Here is an 18,500-nt window from a genome sequence, read left to right on the forward strand (position 1 = left end):
AGATTCATTAACACCTTTTTTTATGTAGATGACAAAACGTTGCTGGCTGAAAGTAAAGGGGATGTAAAGTACTTATTGATGAAGATCAAAGACCCCAGCCTTTACGATGGATTACAAAGCAACATAAAACAAACAAAAAATCTCACAACTGGACCCATAAGCAACGTCATGATAAACAGAGAAAAGTTTGAAGTTGTCAAGGATTTCATTTTGCATGGATGCACAATCAACGTCCATGGAAGCAGCAGTAGAGAAATCAAAGGGCGCATGCATTGGGCAAATCTTGCTATAAAAGGCCTCTTTAAAGCATTAAAAAGCAAAGTCACCTTGAAGATTAAAGTGCTCCTGGCTCAAACCATGGTATTTTCCGTCACCTCATATGCATGGCAAAGCAGGACAATGAATACAGAAGATGGAAGAAGAATTGACACCTTTGAATTACGGTATTGGTGAAAAACAAAAAATCTGTTTTGGAAGCAGGTACAGCCAGAATGCTCCTCAGAAGCAATGATGGAAGATTACATCTCACATACTTTGGACATGTTATCAGGAGGGATCTGTCCCTGGAGAAGGACATCATGCTTGGTAGAGAGTCAGCAAAAAAGTAGAAGACCTTCAAGGAGATGAATTGATACAGTGGCTACAAAAATGGGCTCAAGCATAAATACAATTGTGAGGATGGCACAGGATGGGCAGTGTTTCTTTCTGTTGTACATAGAGTCACTATGAGTTGGAAGCGACTTGATGGAACCTAACAAGAAAAACAACCTTCACTACCGCTAATACATACACTTACTCGCCTTGCCACTTCAGGTAATGGGATGACTCAGAGACCTGACAACGTAACTGATACCTATAAAAGACGAAAATCAGAGCCGAAGAAAAGTGAGAAAAAGGCAAACAAATCATTTGTTCATGATGTCCTCCAACAACCCTTTTTGAGCACATTTGTCATTTACTGTCTCTTACTTTGTTTAAAGACCAACCCTTCACAATTTCTGAATTTCTTTTAAAATGTAAGTTCTGTACTCTTTGACTCAACATCTTGACCTCTAGAAATTTATCGTATAAAAATATGCATATAAGTACAAAAAGATGTGTAAATGAAATCATATTTCTTAGGAGGCATTCAGTTGCAAGTAACTTTAGTATTCAAAACACATTTTGAAAAGCCTTTAAAAATGAAGACATTTACAAGCTCTATGTTATTTTAGTCTTACTTTTAAAAGTCAACCAAGAATATCAGTCTCATTGAAGGAATATAACTTAGGATGGGTTCTCTAGAGGAGCAAAACCAGTATACATAAATAAACATACACAGAGGTGATTTCTTTCACAGTAATTGTTCACGCAGTTGTAGAGGCTGGCAAGTCCTAAATCGGTGAGTCAGGTGTCAGACAGGAGGTTTTTCCCGGCTCGCATCATTGCAGGAGCAGATGCAATATTGGCAGTCAAGCAGCAGACTGCTGGCTCATGTCCCAAGAACCAGAGGTCAGAGGATGATGAGTCAGACACAGGATCAAGAAAGAGCAACTTTGCCAGGACATTCATATATATTGGATGCAGGCCACACCCCCAGGGACACTCCCCTTTCAACAGATTGGCTGCTCACATCAGATCACACCTGGAGGATGATTACATAATATCTGCCAAACCACTGAGAATCGTAGTCTAGCCATGTTGACATACAACCTTAACCATCACAGGATGCAAACCCAAAAGTCTTTAGCTGTATGGATACTCATTTATTCTGAGGAACTCAGTCTAATCACTTTCTACTTGTATCCAATATAATCTATGGAATTTCCCCACCCCTTATGAAACAGCTGTTTTCAACAAATTATGAAACTGTGAGCAAAACTCTTGACTTCTCTAAGCCTCACCCTCCCTATCCCTGCAACGGTGAGAATAAAGGCACAGCGTTCACAGGGTTGTTGTGAGGATGGAATGAGATGATGCATGTAAACTACTTAGCACAGTGCCTGACATAGAAAACACACACATTTCCAATATTTTCATCTTTGTTCAAGAATTCCTTATTACCTTGGTCACTAGATGTTGGTGAACTGACTGGGGCAGTGTTGCGTGGGATTAGGAGCACAGACTTTGAAGCCAGATTTCCTGGCTTGGAATCCTGACCCTACCATGTACTTGCTATGTGATTTTGGTTAAGTCCTTTATGATTTCCTGTGCTCAGTTTTATTGTTTGTAAAGTGAGCATAATATTAGTTATTTTGTAGTGGTGGTGGAGTCCTTTGGTGGTGCAAAAGGTTAACTGCTTGGCTACTAAACAAAAGGTTGGTATTTCAAATCTACCCAGAGGAATCTTGGAAGAAAGGCCTAGAATCTTTTTCTTAAAAATCTGCCAGGGAAAACCCTGAGAGCACAGTTGTACTGTGACATACATGAGGTTGCCATAAGTTGGAGCTGACTTAACGGCAACTGGCTTGTAGGATCATTAGGAGGATTACCAAGTAATATAGGCAAAGAACTTAGAACATCCCTGACACGTAGTAAGCTCTAGAAAATGCAAGTTATTATAATATTTGGAGCCCAGGTGATACAGTGATTAAGAGCTCTGTCATTAACCAAAAGGTCAGCAGTTGGATTCCACCAGCCTATCCCTGGAAACTCTATGGGGCAGTTCTACTGCGTCCTGTAGGGTCACTGTGAGTTGGAATCAACTTGACAGCAATGGGTATTATAATTTTTTATTCTCCTCTTTTGATCTGTTGTAGTTTCCAAATCAGAACATTTTTCTTTTCCTCAAGGGAACAAATCATTCCTATAGAAAATGACAAGTTCATATGGCTACACAAGACCTGAGTTACCACAAGACTAAGTATTAAAACAGTCAAAGAGCCAGTATTAAGTATACATCAAGAGTGAAGTTTCGAGATAGTACTTCAGTTGGACGTACACAGCCAGAAAAACCAAGTACCTAAGAATTTGTTTGGGAATCAGGACACCTGTAGCTGTGCCCTGTGGCCTTATGCCAACTTACTTTGCTCTTGCGGGGAACAGTTTCCACCAGATGAGTTCATAACTTCCATTCCCACAACACTTTGTCAAAGTGGACAAAGGCAGATGATTGGTTGTGATGCCGAATTATTCTGCACCTGACACAAATTTCAATTCTAAATTTGGATTTTTGAGTTTTCAGTGATATCACGTTTCCAGCACCCATGACCATGGATGGTAATGACTAGTCTGGAAGTATAAATAGCTGTGGAGGATACCTCTTCATCCTATTCTCCAGCCTGGATCCAGTAAGCAACCATGAAGGCCTTCATCATCCTCACTCTCCTGGGAGCTGCTGGTGAGTCTCTTGTAATGAGTCAGTGGGTGTCTCTCACAGGTGTCTACCACATGTTTAAGTGTGTGCTCTGGACGACAACAATGAATATTACACGTAGCTTCTGCAGTCAAGAAGCCCAGCACGTTGGAACTTATACGTACTTAAATCTCACTTGGGTACAAGTGCTGCAGGTGAGGAAGATCACGGTGAGCAGGAGTGCCCAGGGTGGAAGCCTAAAGAGGCAGGACGAGTTCTGAACTTCAAAAGACAGGTAAAAGCTATGAAGAAGGAGAGAAGCAGGGAAAACTAGTCCACATTAAGGACGTGTCTGTCTTGACAATTCTAAGAACTTGGTGTTAGTAAATTTTATACACATACATATATACACACACACATACGTTTATATATACACATACATATATGTATATACTTGCTGTTAAGTCTGATCATGGTGCACCAACACATGTCAGAGTAGAATGTGCTCCATAGGGTTTTCAGTGACTGATTTTCTGCAAGTAGGTCATCGGTTGCCTCTGGGTGGAATTGAACTGCCAACCTTTCAGTTGATCGTGGAGTGCTTAACCATTTGTACTAGTAATTGGGACTAAACTTGCGCTTCTTGAAGAGTCTATTATTGTCAAAGCCCAGGTCTCTCAGTAAAGAACTAAATCAAAGGGATCTTAGGAGATTGTTGCGGGTTGTTGTTAGGTGCCATTGAGTCAGTTCTGACTCATAGCTACCCTATGTACAATGGAAGGAAACACTGCCCAGTCCTTCGCCATACCCACAATTGTTGTTATGCTTGAACCCCCTGTTGCAGACACTGTGTCAATCCATCTCGTTGAGGGTCTTTCTCTTTTTTGTTGACCCTGTACTTTACCAACCATGATGTCCTTCTCCAGGGATTGATCTCTCCTGACAACATGTCCAAAGTATGTAAGATGCCGTCTCGCCATCCCTGCCTCTAAGGAGCACTCTGGTTGTACCTCTTCCAAGACAGATTTGTTTGTTCCTTTGGCAGTGCATGGCGTACTCAATATTCTTTGCCAATACCACAATTCAAAGGAGTCAATTCTTCTTCCATCTTCCTTCTTAATTGTCCAGCTTTCGCATGCATATGATGCTATTGAAAATACCATGGTCTTAGTGGTCTTCAAGGTGACGTCTTTGCTTTTCATCACTTTAAATAGGCTTTTTGCAGCAGATTTGCCCAATGCAACTTGTCTTTTGATTTCTTGGCTGCTGCTTCCATGGGTGTTGATTGTGTATCCAAGTAAAATGACATCCTTGACAGCTTCAATCTTTTCTCTGTTTATCATGATGTTGCCTATTGGTCCAGTTTTTAGGATTTTTGTTTTCTTTATGTTGAGGTATAATTCGTACTGAAAGCTGTGGCCTTGGAGCTTCATCAGTGTTTTAAGTCCTCTTTACTTTCAGCAAGCACGGTTGTGTCATCTGTGTAACCCAGGTTATTATAATAAGTTTTACACCAATCCTGATGCCTCATGCTTCTTCATATAGTCCAGCTTCTCAAAGTATTTGCTCTGCATACAGATTGAATAGGTATGGTGAAAGGAAACAACCCTGATGCACACCTTTCCTGACTTTAAACCACGCAGTATCCCTTTGTTCTGTTGGAAAACTGCCTCTTGATCTATGTACAGGTTCCTCATGAGCACAATTAAGTGTTCTGGAATTCCCATTTTTCACGATGTTATCCATAATTTGTTATGATCCACACAGTCAAACGCCTTTGCATAGTCAATAAAATACAGGTAAACATCTTTCTGGTATTCTCTGCTTTCAGCCAGGATTCATCTGACATCAGCAATGATGTATCTCTGGTTCCACATCCTCTCCTGAATCCAGCCTGAATTTCTGGCAATGCCCTATCGACATACTGCTGCAACCACTTTGGAATGATCTTTAGCAAAATTTTACTTACATGTGATATTAACATTGTTTGATAATTTCCACATTTGGTTGGATCACCTTTCTTGGGAATAGGCATAAATATGGATCTCTTCCAGTCAATTCGTCAGGTAGCTGTCTTCCAAGTTTCTTGGCATAGATGTGTGAGCACTTCCATTGCTGCATCCATTTGTTGAAACATTTCAATTGATATTCTGCCTTGTTTTATGCCAATGCCTTCAGTGCAGCTTGGATTTCTTCCTTCAGTACCATTGGTTCCTGATTATATGCTACCTCTTGAAATGGTTGAACATCGACCAATTCTTTTTGGTGTAATGACTTGTGTATTCCTTCCAGCTACTTTTGATGCTTCCTGCATCGTTTAATAGTTTCCCCATAGAATCCTTCACTATTGCAATTCGAGGCTTGAATTTTTTCTTCAATTCTTTCAGCTTGATAAATGCTGAGTGTGTTCTTCTCTTTTGGTTTTCTATCTCCAGCTCTTTGCATGTGTCATTATAATACTTCACTTTGTCTTCTCGAGCAGCTCTTTGAAATCTTCTGTACAATTCTTTTACTTTGACATTTCTTCCTTTTGGTTTAGCTACTTGATGTTCAAGAGCAAGTTTAAGAGTCTCTTCTGACATCCATTTTGGTCTTTTCTTTTTTTCCTGTCTTTTTAATGAAGAGAATTAGAACAAGTCCACAAGAGTCAAAGTATGACCTTGAGTATATCCCACCTGAATTTAGAGACCATCTCAAGAATAGATTTGACATGTTGAACACTAATGATCAAAGACCAGATGAGTTGTGAAACGACATTAAGGACACCATACATGAAGAAAGCAAGAGGTTATTAAAAAGAAAGAAAAGACCAAAGTGAATGTCAGAAGAGACTCTGAAACTCTTAGTGGGTGGGAACATTTTATTCCTCATGAGTAAAAGTTATGGCTTGTGTTTATAATATCTTTGCCAGTGAATTCTCTCTGGTGTAAAATAATATGTTTTTCAATCATGAAAAGAAATAAAGATTTGGGTATTTCTATTTTAGATTACTAAATTTTATACTACAAAGACTGAATACTAAATTTTCCCATTTTGGGCAGGCATAATCCCAGCCAATTTGTCTAGACATCTGGGAAATTCTTCCATAAAGCTATCTTAAAATCCTTGTATAGTAGGGCTCATATAAATAATCATAGACTTTTGGAGTTGCAGAAAATTTTGATAAATTAGAGGACCAATGTTAACAATGCTAAATTAATTAAAGAATGCTGTATAGACAATTGGAATAGAGGGAAAGGCTGTGGAGAGAGACTTGATACTGTTTTGTGAAATGACTTTCTGAAACCTTAGGCTACAAACAAGAAGAGAAATTTGGGGAACAAAAGTACAAAACTCCATTTTTTGTCCAGGTCAGAACTTTCTCAGTTAGCTTGTAAAAAATAAATAAATAAATAAAGCTTGTAAGCCCTTTCTTATCCTTATCTCATGGGGAGATCATATGCCAACCACCAAAAACAAACACCCTGTGATAATGCAAAGCTGTAATTAAGACCTCTTTGCAAGGCTGCTGAGCAGAGCTCTGTGAAAAAAGTGTTCTTTATACCCTCAGATAGTGGTGTAAAGGGTCTCTGAACCTTGTGTGTTTGTTCGTGTGTGTGTATGGTACACATGTAAATATTAACCCATTTACCAAATTTAAAGCACAAATTGAAAATAAAATACTTATATTGGTGGGGCCCTGGTGGCTCAGTGGTTAAACATTTGGCTTCTAACCCAAAGGTTAACAGTTCCAATCCACCAGCCACTCCTTGGAAGTCCTGTGGAACAATTCTACTCTGTCCTTCAGGGTCGCTATGCATCAGAATAGACTAGACGACAACGGGTTTTCACTTTTATCATAATGGCGTTTAAGTAGAGTGCATGTTAAAGATATGAAATAACAAGATTTTGAGATAAATTACATGAAAAGCACCATTTCCTGGTTATGTGGGTAAAGAGAACATTGGAATCTTTTTTCTCTCTATTCTGCAAGAGCTTCGGAAACGCTGGTGGCGTAGTGGTTTAATATTATGGCTGCTAGCCAAGAGGTCTGCAGTTCAAATCTGCCAGGTGCTCCTTGGAAACCCTATGGGGCAGTTCTACTCTGCCCTATAGGGTCTCTATGAGCCAGAATTGACTCGGTGACAATGGGTTAGGTTTTGGTGGATTTCAAGAACATGGTGGAATAGAAATTCCAAGAAGGATCTGCCTAACAGGGCATTCCCGACTTTCTCCTTTCAGCTGCTTTCACCACTGATGATGACAAGATCTTTGGGGGCTACACCTGTCTGAAGAATTCCCTCCCCTACCAGGTGTCCCTGAACAATGGCAATCACTACTGTGGTGGCTCTCTCATCACTGACCAGTGGGTGGTGTCTTCAGCTCACTGCTAGGAGCAGTAAGTGTCAACACCATGTCCCAGGGTTTGAAGATATATGCATTCCCCAGCCATGCCAAAGCCAGAAAAACCTAGAGTCAGTCTTGAGGGGTGAAGCATCCAACTTCTAAGAGCCCCTCTGTTCCCCCAAGTGTTGTATGGTGTGGAGAAGGTTGTCAGCATGGACAGGAGCCTTCAGGGTTCCCTTGATGTCCTCCCATATGACTGGACTAACTTTTTGGGGGTGTGTGGAGTAGGAGTGGTGGGTGGGGAAGTATCCTCAGAAAAAGCCTGGGACATGAATGGAGGAAGTAGTCCTAGAGATTATAGCTCAGCCAAAACAATGGCATGTTGAGGAAATGAAGCACATGAAATTTCCAGTATAACATTAAAAATAAGCTTGACTTATTCTGTTCCCTTAATATTTTGTCTCACTCTGACTCTTGCCTCATCTCCCTACAATAATCAGTAATCCAACAGAGAAGGAAGGGCAGGTGCCGATCAACCACCAATGCCCTTTCCTCTCCCACTCTTTTATCTGGATCATTTTTATCCTGTTCCTATATTTGTCAAGTCCAACAAGATGGAGGCTATGAGTTTGTGCTTGTGGTGACACTTACCTCGGGACTAGCTTCACCTCACTGTGTCTCGTAGGTCTACCTTGAGTGCACAACCATCAATGAACCCTCAAAGGGGCTGCTGTCTGTGCTGGTACTCATGACGGGAGTGGTTGGGAGGTAGGGGGGCCTCAAGTTGGATACTTAGGAAACTTTTAATCTTTTAACCCAGTAAAATCGAGGTGCATCTGGGAGAACACAACATGGCAGTCCTTGAGGGCAACGAGCAGTTCATTAATGAGACCAAGATCATCCCCCACCCAGACTACAACTCAACTACCATCGATAATGACATCATGCTGATTAAACTGAAGTCTCCTGCTACCATCAACTCTTGGGTATCCACGGTCTCTCTACCAACGTCTTGTGTCCATGACCCCACTGAGTGCCTCATCTCCGGCTGGGGCAACAATAAAATCTGGCCGTAAGTGCCCCTGGAACTAAAATGTCCAGTCTGAGAGTCTTTGTAGGGGCAGGCACACTGAAGGTTTCTTAGCCCAAGCTTCTACTCAACACAAGCTTCCCAGAGGACAGTTTGGGGGCATATGGGGTCTTAGAATATATTAATGGAAATGAGGAAGACCCCTTTGCTGAGACCATGCAGAAGACACATCAAAAATGAACTGTGTAATAAACATGCCAGGGTATTCACATGAAGGGTGGTTAGTAATGAATGCTGAGACAACTACACACTGGGGAAGTAAATAGAACAGAGACTATGGGATTTGTTACTGCCCGCTGCGTAGATTTGCTTGAGAATAAAGCCTCTAGACTTGAGGCCTGTGCTCACTGAGGCTCACGTCAAAGAGAGAAGAGCTTTCTGATTAGAAATTATAGAACAATGTTGTTCTCCCAAACTAGAAGCCGTTTGCAATCTGAAAGTAAGGATGGGAGTGTTGAGGAGGAGGGGGGAGGCACTGGGATGAGAATTCCAGGAATAGTGTGGGTAATCTCCTTTCATTTTTACTTTTGCCCCAAACAGCCCACTACCCAGACCCCTTGCAGTGTCTTGATGCCCCCATCCTCTCTGACAGTGTCTGCCTCAATGCCTACCCAGGCAAGATCACCAGGAACATGATTTGTGTGGGCTTCCTGGAAGGTCGCAAGGACTCTTGCCAGGTTCATTTCTCTGCCCTTCTTCTCCCCCCATCTCAGTCTCACTCTGCTCCATCAAATTTCCCTTTTTCTGGAACATGGAGGATTGATTATGCATGGTGTGGTGATAGTTATAGGATGAATTATAGGACTGTGGAACTGATAATGAGGGGTGAGTGGTAGCTTTGGGAGAATTATAGAGTTTCTTTCTTTCTTCGGGTAACCATTAAACCTAAAGATACACAGAAGATGGTCAGCCAACAGTATGTCAGGGTGAATTTTGCAAGAGTATACATATTCCCTGGTGGTGTAGTGGTTAAGAGCTATGGCTGTTAACCAAAAGGTGTCGGCAGTTTGAATACACCTGGTGCTCCTTGGAAACCCTATGAGGCAGTTCTACTCTGTTTGATAGGGTCACTTTGAGTTGGAATCGACTCAAAGGCAGCAGGTTTGGTTTGTTTTGGTTTTGTACTGTGGAAAGGAACTTTTGTGGAAGGAGTAGGATTAGCTGGGCAACATTAAATCTCCCTAGTCCTTACTGTTCTTGGCCCTACTGGCCTGCATCTGTGGAAAGAAATGGAGCTGGAAGTGAGGATGAGGAGGAATGGGGTAGAGCAGAGAGACTGAGGGTTGGATTTTCAGGTAAAGAGAAGTTTCTTCCTTGAGGATGGTAGCCTAGGAAGACAGCATCAGGCTAATGGAGGGCTGTCCTTAGTTTTCTCCCATTTAGGCCCAAGAAACCCTGGTGGTATAGTGGTTAGGAGCTCAGCTGCTAATCAGAATGTCAGCAGTTCAAATCTACCAGGAGTTCATTGGAAACCCTATGGAGTAGTTCTACTCTGTCCTAAAAAAAAAAAACCTGTTTCCATCGAGAACTCTGTCCTATAGGGTATCTATTAGTCAAAATCTACTCAACGGCAATAGGTTTAGGCCCAGGTGAGAGTCATGACTGTCTCTTTACTTTTGCTCAGGGTGACTCTGGTGGCCCCACGGTCTGCAATGGAGAGCTTCAGGGCATTGTTTCCTGGGGCTATGCCTGTGCTAAGAGAGGCAAACCTGGAGTCTACACCAAGGTCTGTAACTACATGAGCTGGATTCAGGAGACCATCACTGCCAACTAGACACCTGCTAGACACCTGTACCTCTCCATGATCCATCCCCCGCTAGTCAAACTCACCTTCCTCCCACACCTGAAAACAGTATCTAAATAAAGCATTCCATCATGTACCACACTTCTTCTAAGAGTGGTCCTTTCTTGATATTATGAATGTTCTATTGAGATGGTTGGTAAGTGAGAAGGTGCACATAGTATTGAAAAATATACTAAGAGAGAATTTGAAGATGATCTAGTCATTCATTCAGTCTAATGGATATAAATTCACTAATCACCTACTCTCTTAATTATGCAGTTCTGCTGTAACAGAAATGGCACAAGTGGGTGGCTTTAACAAGTAGAAATTTGTTTTCTCACAGTTTAAGAGGATGGAAGTCCAAATTCTCCATGAAATATATAGGGGAATGCTCTCTCTCTGTTGGCTCTGGGAGAAGGTCCTTTTCTCTTTTCAGATTCTATTCCTTAGCTCCTTAGAGATCTTCACAGGGCATGACATCCATCTTTCCCCTTCTCTGATTTCTTTATCTGCTCCTTTCATATCTCCTTAAAACAGATTGATTTAAGACACACCCTACACTAATACTGCCACATTAACATAACAAAGAAAATCGTTCCCAAATGGGATTATAACCACAGGTATGTTGTTGTGAGGTGCAATCTAGTCATTTTGTATTTATAGTGACACTGTGTAAAAGAGAAGGAAACACTGTCCAGTCCTTCACATTTTTCACAGCTGTTATGCTTCAGCCCATTGTTGCACCCACTGTGTCAATCCATCTCATTGAGGGTATTTCTCTTTTTAGATGACCCTCTACTGTACCCTGTATGATGTCATTCTCCAGGGATTGATCTCTCCTGATAACATGTCCAAAATATGTCAGACACCATCTTGCTATCCTCGCTTCTAAAGAGCGTTCTGGCTATATTTCTTTCAAGAAAGATTTGTTCATTCTAGTAGTCTACGGTATATTCAGTATACTTTACCAAAACCACAGTTCAAAACGTTAATTTTTCTTCAGTACTCTTTATTCATTGACCATTTTTCCATGCATATGAGGTGATTGAAAACACCATGGCTTGGGTCAGGCACACCTTAGTCCTCAAGGTGACATCTTTGATTATATCACTTTAAAACGATCTTTTGCAGACAGATTTGCCCAATGCAATGTGTCTTTTGATTTGTTGACTGCTCCTTTCATGGGTGTTGTTCGAGGATCCAAGTGAAATGAAATTCTTGACAACTTCAAGGTTTCCTCCATTTATCATGATGTTGCTTATTGGTACGGTTGTGAGATTTTTGTTTTTTTCGTGTTGAGCTGTAATTCATACTGAAGGCTGTAGTCTTTGACCTTCAACAATAAATGCTTTTAATCCACTTCTTTTTCAGCTAGCAAATTTGTGTCATTGCATAATGCAGTTTGTTAATGAGTCTTCCTCCAAATGTTGATGCCCCATTCTTTGTCATACAGTCCAGCTTCTCAAATTATTTCCTCCACATACAGATTGAGTAAGTATGGTAAAAGGATATAACCCTGATACAGATCTTTTCTGGCTTTAAACCACACAGTACCCCCTTGTTCTGTTAGAACTACTGCCTCTTGTTTTGTGTACAGGTTTTTAATAAGTACAATTAAGTGTTCTGGAATTCCCATTCTTGGAATATTATCCATAATCTGTCATGCTCCATACAGTAGAATGCCTTTCATAGTCAATAAAACACAGGTAAACATCTTTTTGGTATCCTCTGCTTTCAACCAAGATCCATCTGCCATCAGCAATGATATCCCTTATTCTACACACTCTTCTGAATCTAACTTGAATTTCTGGAAATTACCTCTTAATGTTCTGCTGCAACCATTTTTTTCATCATTTTGTTTTATTGTACTTTAGATGAAGGTTCACAGAACAAACTACTTTCTTATCAAAGAGTTAGTACACTCATTGTTCTATGACATTGGTTAAAAACCCCACAACATGTCAACACTCCCCCTTCTCAACCCTGGGTGAACTACTAGCTTTCCTGTTCCCTCCTTCCTTCCAGCCCCTGCCGCAGGGCTGGTGTGCCCCTTTAGTGTTGTTTTGTTCCATGGGCCTGTTCAGTCTTTGGCTGAAGGGTGAACCTCAGGAGTGACCTCATTACTGAGCTGAAAGGGTTCCAGTGGCCATATTCTCAGGGTTTCTCTGGTCTCTGTAAGGCAAGGAAGTCTGGTATTTCTTTTTGAGTTAGAGTTTTGTTTCACATATTCTCCAGCTCTGTAAGGGACCATCTATTGTGATAACTGTCAGAGCAGTCAGTGGTGGTAGCAGGACACCATCTCCTTGTTCTGGACTCAGTCTGGTGGAGGCGGTGGTAGATGTGGTCCACTAGTCCTTTGGGCTAATCTCTCCCTTGTGTCTTTAGTTTTCTTCATTTTTCCTTGCTCCCAAAAAGGTGAGACCAGTGGTGTATGGCCATTCACAGGCTTTTAAGACCCCAGATGCTACTCACCAAAGTAGAATGTAGGACATTCTTTATAAATTATGTTACACCAATTTAACTAGAAATTCCCCAAGATCATGGTCCTCACAGCCCTCAGCCCAGCAATTTGGTCCCTCAGGGAGTTTGGATGTGTCTATGGAGTTACCAAGACCTTGCCTTTTACAGGTTGTGCTGGCTTCCCCAATATTGTGTACTGTATTATCCTTCACCAAAGTTTCCACTTATCTATTGTCTATTGAGTGTTTTTCTGTCCCCATGCTTCCTCTCCCTTGTAATCATCAGAGGTTGTTTCTTTTTGTATGTAAACCTTTCCATGTGTATTTATGGTAGTGGTCTCATACAATATTTGTCCTTTTGTGATTGATTTATTCCACTCAGCATAATGTCCTCCAGATACATCCATGTCATTAGATGCTTCACAGATTCATCATTGTTCTTTGTCATTGTGTAATATACCATTGTGCGTATGTACCACAGTTTGTTTATCCATTCATCTGCTGATGGGCATCTAGGTTGTTTCCATCTATTTGCTATTGTGAACAATGCTGCAGTGAACACGGGAGTGCATATGTTTGTCCATGGATGACACTTATTTCTCTAGGATACGTTCCTAGGAGTGGGATTGCTGGATCATATGGTATTTCTATTTCTAGCTTTCTAAACACTTTTTAAAAATAGTCGTATCATTTTGTATTCCCACCAGCAGTGCATAGGAGTTCCAAACTCCCCAGAGCTCTCCAACATCTGTTCTTTCCTGTTTTATTGATTCCTCCCAGTAATGCTGGGGTGAGATGGCATCTCAGTGTGGTTTTGATTTGCATTTTTCTAATGGCTAGAGATCGTGAGCATTTCCTCATGTGTCTGTTGGCCCCTTGAATGTCTTCTTTTGTGAAATGTCTGTTCATTTCCTTTGCCCATATTTTAATTGGATTATTTGTCTTTTTGTTGTACAGGTGTTGGATTTTCTTATAGATTTTAGAGATTAGACATTTGTCTGATTTGTAATAGCCCCCAATTTTTTCCCAGTCTATAGGTTCTCTTTTTTACTCTTTTGAGCTTAAGTCTTTACTTTTTAGAAGATCCCAGTTATCTACCTTATCTTCTGGAACTTGTGTTTTGTTGGTTGTGGTTTGTATCCTGTTAATACCATATATTAGGGCTTCTAGCATTTATCCTATTTTTTCTTCTAAGAATTTCATGGTTTTGGGCTTTATATTTAGGTTTTTGATCCATTTTGAGTTAGTTTTTGTATATGGTGTGAGGTATGGGCCCAGTTTCATTTTTTTCTCAGATGGATATCTGGTTTTGTCAGCACCATTTTTTTTTAAAAAAGACTATCTTTTCCCCATTTGATGGACTTAGGGCCCTTGTCAATGATCAGGTGACCATAGGTGGATGGATTTACATCTGGGTTCTCAATTCTGTTCCATTGGTCAATGTATCTGTTGTTGTACTAGTATCAGACTGTTTTGACTACTGTAGCTGTATAGTAGCTTCTGAGGTCAGGTAGTGTGAGTCCTCCTACTTTATCCTTCTTCTTCAATAGTGCTTTACTTATCCGGGCTTCTTCCCTTTCCATATAAAGCTAATGACAAGTTTTTCCATCTCTTTAAAGAATGTTACTGGTATTTGAATCTGGACTGCGTTGTATTTGTAAATCGCTTTGGGCAGAATTGTCATTTTCACAATGTTAAATCTACCTATCCATGAACATGGTGTGCTTTTCCATTTATGTAGATCTATTTTGGTTTCTTGCAGTAGTGTTTTGTAGTTTTGTTTTATATAGGTCTTTTACTCATACCTCCGGAACCAGAAAAGAATGGCACTCTCAGCAAAAGCTAAGTACTTGCATATACTTTACCACATCCCCTGCCCCCAAGCTGGCTTCAGTGGTTGTTCTTTTCCGTGGGCCTGAGATAGGCCCATTTGAGTGCCCCAACACATGCTCCCGGACTTGGAGAAGGACTAAATTCACAACATGGGGAAAAGATAATTTGCCAGCTCCACTAACCTGGGGAGGTCAGGACAGAAGCAGCTCCTGTCCAGGCATAAATGCTCCATGAACTTTAAATAGCTTTCGCCTCTGCATAGACCCATGTGGGCCTATTTCAGGAGAATAGACCCCTGCTGGCAGACTGTAGCTGTTTAAGTGGTGTGGTGGAGAGGTGGGTGTTTGATATTTGACACCACTTTGCCTATTAAACAGGGTCCTCACCTACCCACATCAGGGGCCTAAGGACTGGTTGCTCCACTCAGGTCACCCAGCCACCCATGACAGGGGTTCAAGGATAACTGGTACCACCCAGTCCTAACAACCAAAAGCATTGGGTGCCCATGGTCTGTCTGCAGAACCCACTCACCTGTTCGCTCTAGAGAACAGGGACACACTTTCCTCAGAGACATTCAGGAGATGGTTCTCAGCCTCATGCCCTGTTCAAAGTGTGACCCCGTGTGATAACCAGATACCGGTACCAACACCAAACACCCCTGCCCCTCTAAGACTGTAGGACAGAGCATGAACCACACACTTGATGACCAGCTACCTGGATACCTGAGCTGAATCCACACAAGAAAAGTGAAAAGACTCATAAGCTCATATACCTACTAACAGCTCTAGCCATTTGGTGACAGCACACCAGAGCTCCAAAAGTGAAAATAATCAAGCTAGCTCATTCAAGCATCCCATTTGGGCATATCAAAACAAAACAAAGCAAGAAACTAGGATACAATAAGCAAACATAAAAAAAACTAACACAATAACTTACAGATGGATCGGAGACAAAAGTCAATATCAAGCCACATAAAGAAGCAGACCATGATTGTTGCAACAAGCTCTCAAAACGGAGAATCAAAGGATCTTCTGGATGAAGGTGGCTTTCTGGAATTACCAGAAGCAGAATTCAAAATATTAATATACTGAAATCTTCAAGGTATCAGAAAGGAGATCAGACAATAGGCAGAAGAAGCCAAGGAACACACAGATAAAACAGTTGAAGAAATTAAAAAGGTTATTCAAGAACATAATGAAAAATTTAATAAGCTGCAAGAATCCATAGAGAGACAGCAATCAGATATTCAGAAGATTAACAATAAAGTACAGAATTAGACAACTCAACAGAAAGTCAGAGGAGCAGAATCAAACAAGTGAATGGCAGAATTGGTGACCTTGAAGATAAAGCACTTGGCACCAATATATTTGAAGAAAAATCAGATAAAAGAATTAAAAAAAATTAAGAAACCTTAAGAATCGTGTAGAACTCTATCAAGAGAAATAACCTACAAGTGATTGGAGTACCAGAACAGGGAGGGATAACAGAAAATACAGAGAAAATTGTTGAAGGTTTATTGTCAGAAAACTTCCCTGATATTGTGAAAGATGAGAAGATATCTATCCAAGATGCTTATCGAACTCCACATCAGGTAGGTGCTAAAAGAAAGTCACCAACATATATTATAATCAAACTTGCCAAAACCAAAGATAAAAAGAGAATTTCAAGAGCAGCTCAGGATAAATGAAAAGTCACCTATAAAGGAGAGTCAATAAGAATAAGCTCAGACTACTTGGCAGAAACCATGCAGGCAAGAAGGCAATGGGATGACTTATATACAGCACTGAAGGAAAAAAATTGCCAGCCAAGAATCACATATCCAGAGAAACTGTCTCTCAAATATGAAGGTGAAATTAGGACATTTCCATATGAACAGAAGTTTAGGGAATTTGTAAAAACCAAACTAAAACTACAAGAAATACTAAAGAGAGTTCTTTGGTTAGAAAATCAATAATATCAGGTATCAACCCAAGACTAGAACACTGGACAAAACAGTCAGAGGTTAACCCAGACACGGAAATTACAAAAATAAATCAAAATAAAAAAAAGTGCTCAAAACAGGGAAACAGTGATGTCATTATGTAAAAGAAGACAGCATCGAAATAATAAAGAGAGACTAAGAAATGTAGTCATAGATCTTTCATATGGAGAGGAAGACAAGGTGATATAAAGAAATAAAAGTTATGTTTAAATTTACAAAACTAAGGGTAAATATTAAGGTAACCACAAAGGAGACTAACTATCCTAAAAAAAACTCATCAATAAAACACAAGAAAAAAATAGAGACTCAGCAGAAAGAAAATCAACAACCATGAAGAAGAGGAAAAGACAGTGTACAAAGATAAACTACCCAGCACAAAAAATCAAGTGGGAAATAGAATCTGTCAACAACACACACACAAAAAAAGACATCAAAATGACAGCACTAAACTCATACCTATCCATAATTACCCTGAATGTTAATGGACTAAATGCACTGATAGAGAGTGGCAGAATGGATAAAAAAACACAATCTGTCTATATGCTGCCTACAAGAGACACACCTTAAGAGACACAAACAAACTAAAACTCCAAGGATGGAAAAAAATATATCAAGCAAACAACAATCAAAAAAGAGCAGGAGTGGCAATATTAATTTCTGAAAAAATAGACCTTAAAGTTAAATCCACCACAAAGGATAAGGAAGGACACTATATAATGATTAAAGAGACAGTAAACCAGGAGGATATAACCATATTAAATATTTATGCAACCAATGACAGTCCTGCAAGATACATAAAACAACTTCTAACAGTGTTGAAAACTGAGATAGACAGCTCCACAGTAATAGTAGGAGCATTCAACAGACCACTTTTGGTGAAGGACAGGACATCCAGAAAGAAGCTCAATAAAGACACGGAAGATCTAAAGGCCAAAATCAACCAATTCAACATTATAAACATATACAGAACACTCCACCCCACAGCAGCCAAGTATACTTTCTTTTCTAGTGCACAAGGAACATTCTCTAGAATATACCACTATATTAGGTCATAAGGCAAGCCTTAGCAGAATTCAAAACATCAAAATATTACAAAGCATCTTCTCTGACCATAAGGCCATAAAAGTAGAAATCAATAACAGAAAAAGTTGGGAAAAGAAATAAAAACTTGGAAACTGAACAATACACTGCTCAAAAAAGACTGGGTTATAGAAGACATTAAAGATAGAATAAAGAAATTCATAGAATCCAGTGAGAATGAAAACACTTCCTATCAGAACATTTGGGACACGGCAAAAGCAATGACGAGAGGTCAATTTATATCAATAAATGCACACATCCAAAAAGAAGAAAGGGCCAAAATCAAAGAATTATCCCTACGGCTTCAACAAATAGAAAGAGAGCAACAAAAGAAACCTTCAGGCACTAGAAGAAAGGAAATAATAAAAATTAGAGCAGAATTATATGAAATAGAAAACAGAAAAATTGAAACAGTTAACAAGACCAAAAGATGGTTCTTTGAAAAAATTTTAAAAATTGATAAACCATTGGCCAAACTACAAAAGAAAAACAGGAGAGGAAGCAAATAACCCAAATAAGAAATGAGATGGACGATATTACCACAGACCCAATGAAATTAAAAAATCAGATTACTACGAAAAATTGTACACTAACAAATTTGAAAACCTAGAAGAAATGGATGAATTCCTAGAAACACACTACCTACCTAAACTAACACAAACAGAGGTAGATCA

At 40.0% G+C, this 18,500-nt stretch overlaps 1 pseudogene; it reads left to right on the forward strand.

Annotated features, from left to right (window-relative positions):
* The first annotated feature begins 3,266 nt into the window (after window positions 1-3,266).
* LOC126081531 (trypsin-like) lies at window positions 3,267-10,537 on the forward strand (annotated as a pseudogene).
* Window positions 10,538-18,500: the final 7,963 nt, after the last annotated feature.

The sequence above is a fragment of the Elephas maximus genome, chromosome 8 (genome assembly GCF_024166365.1).
Source record: "Elephas maximus indicus isolate mEleMax1 chromosome 8, mEleMax1 primary haplotype, whole genome shotgun sequence".
Lineage (NCBI taxonomy): Eukaryota > Metazoa > Chordata > Mammalia > Proboscidea > Elephantidae > Elephas > Elephas maximus.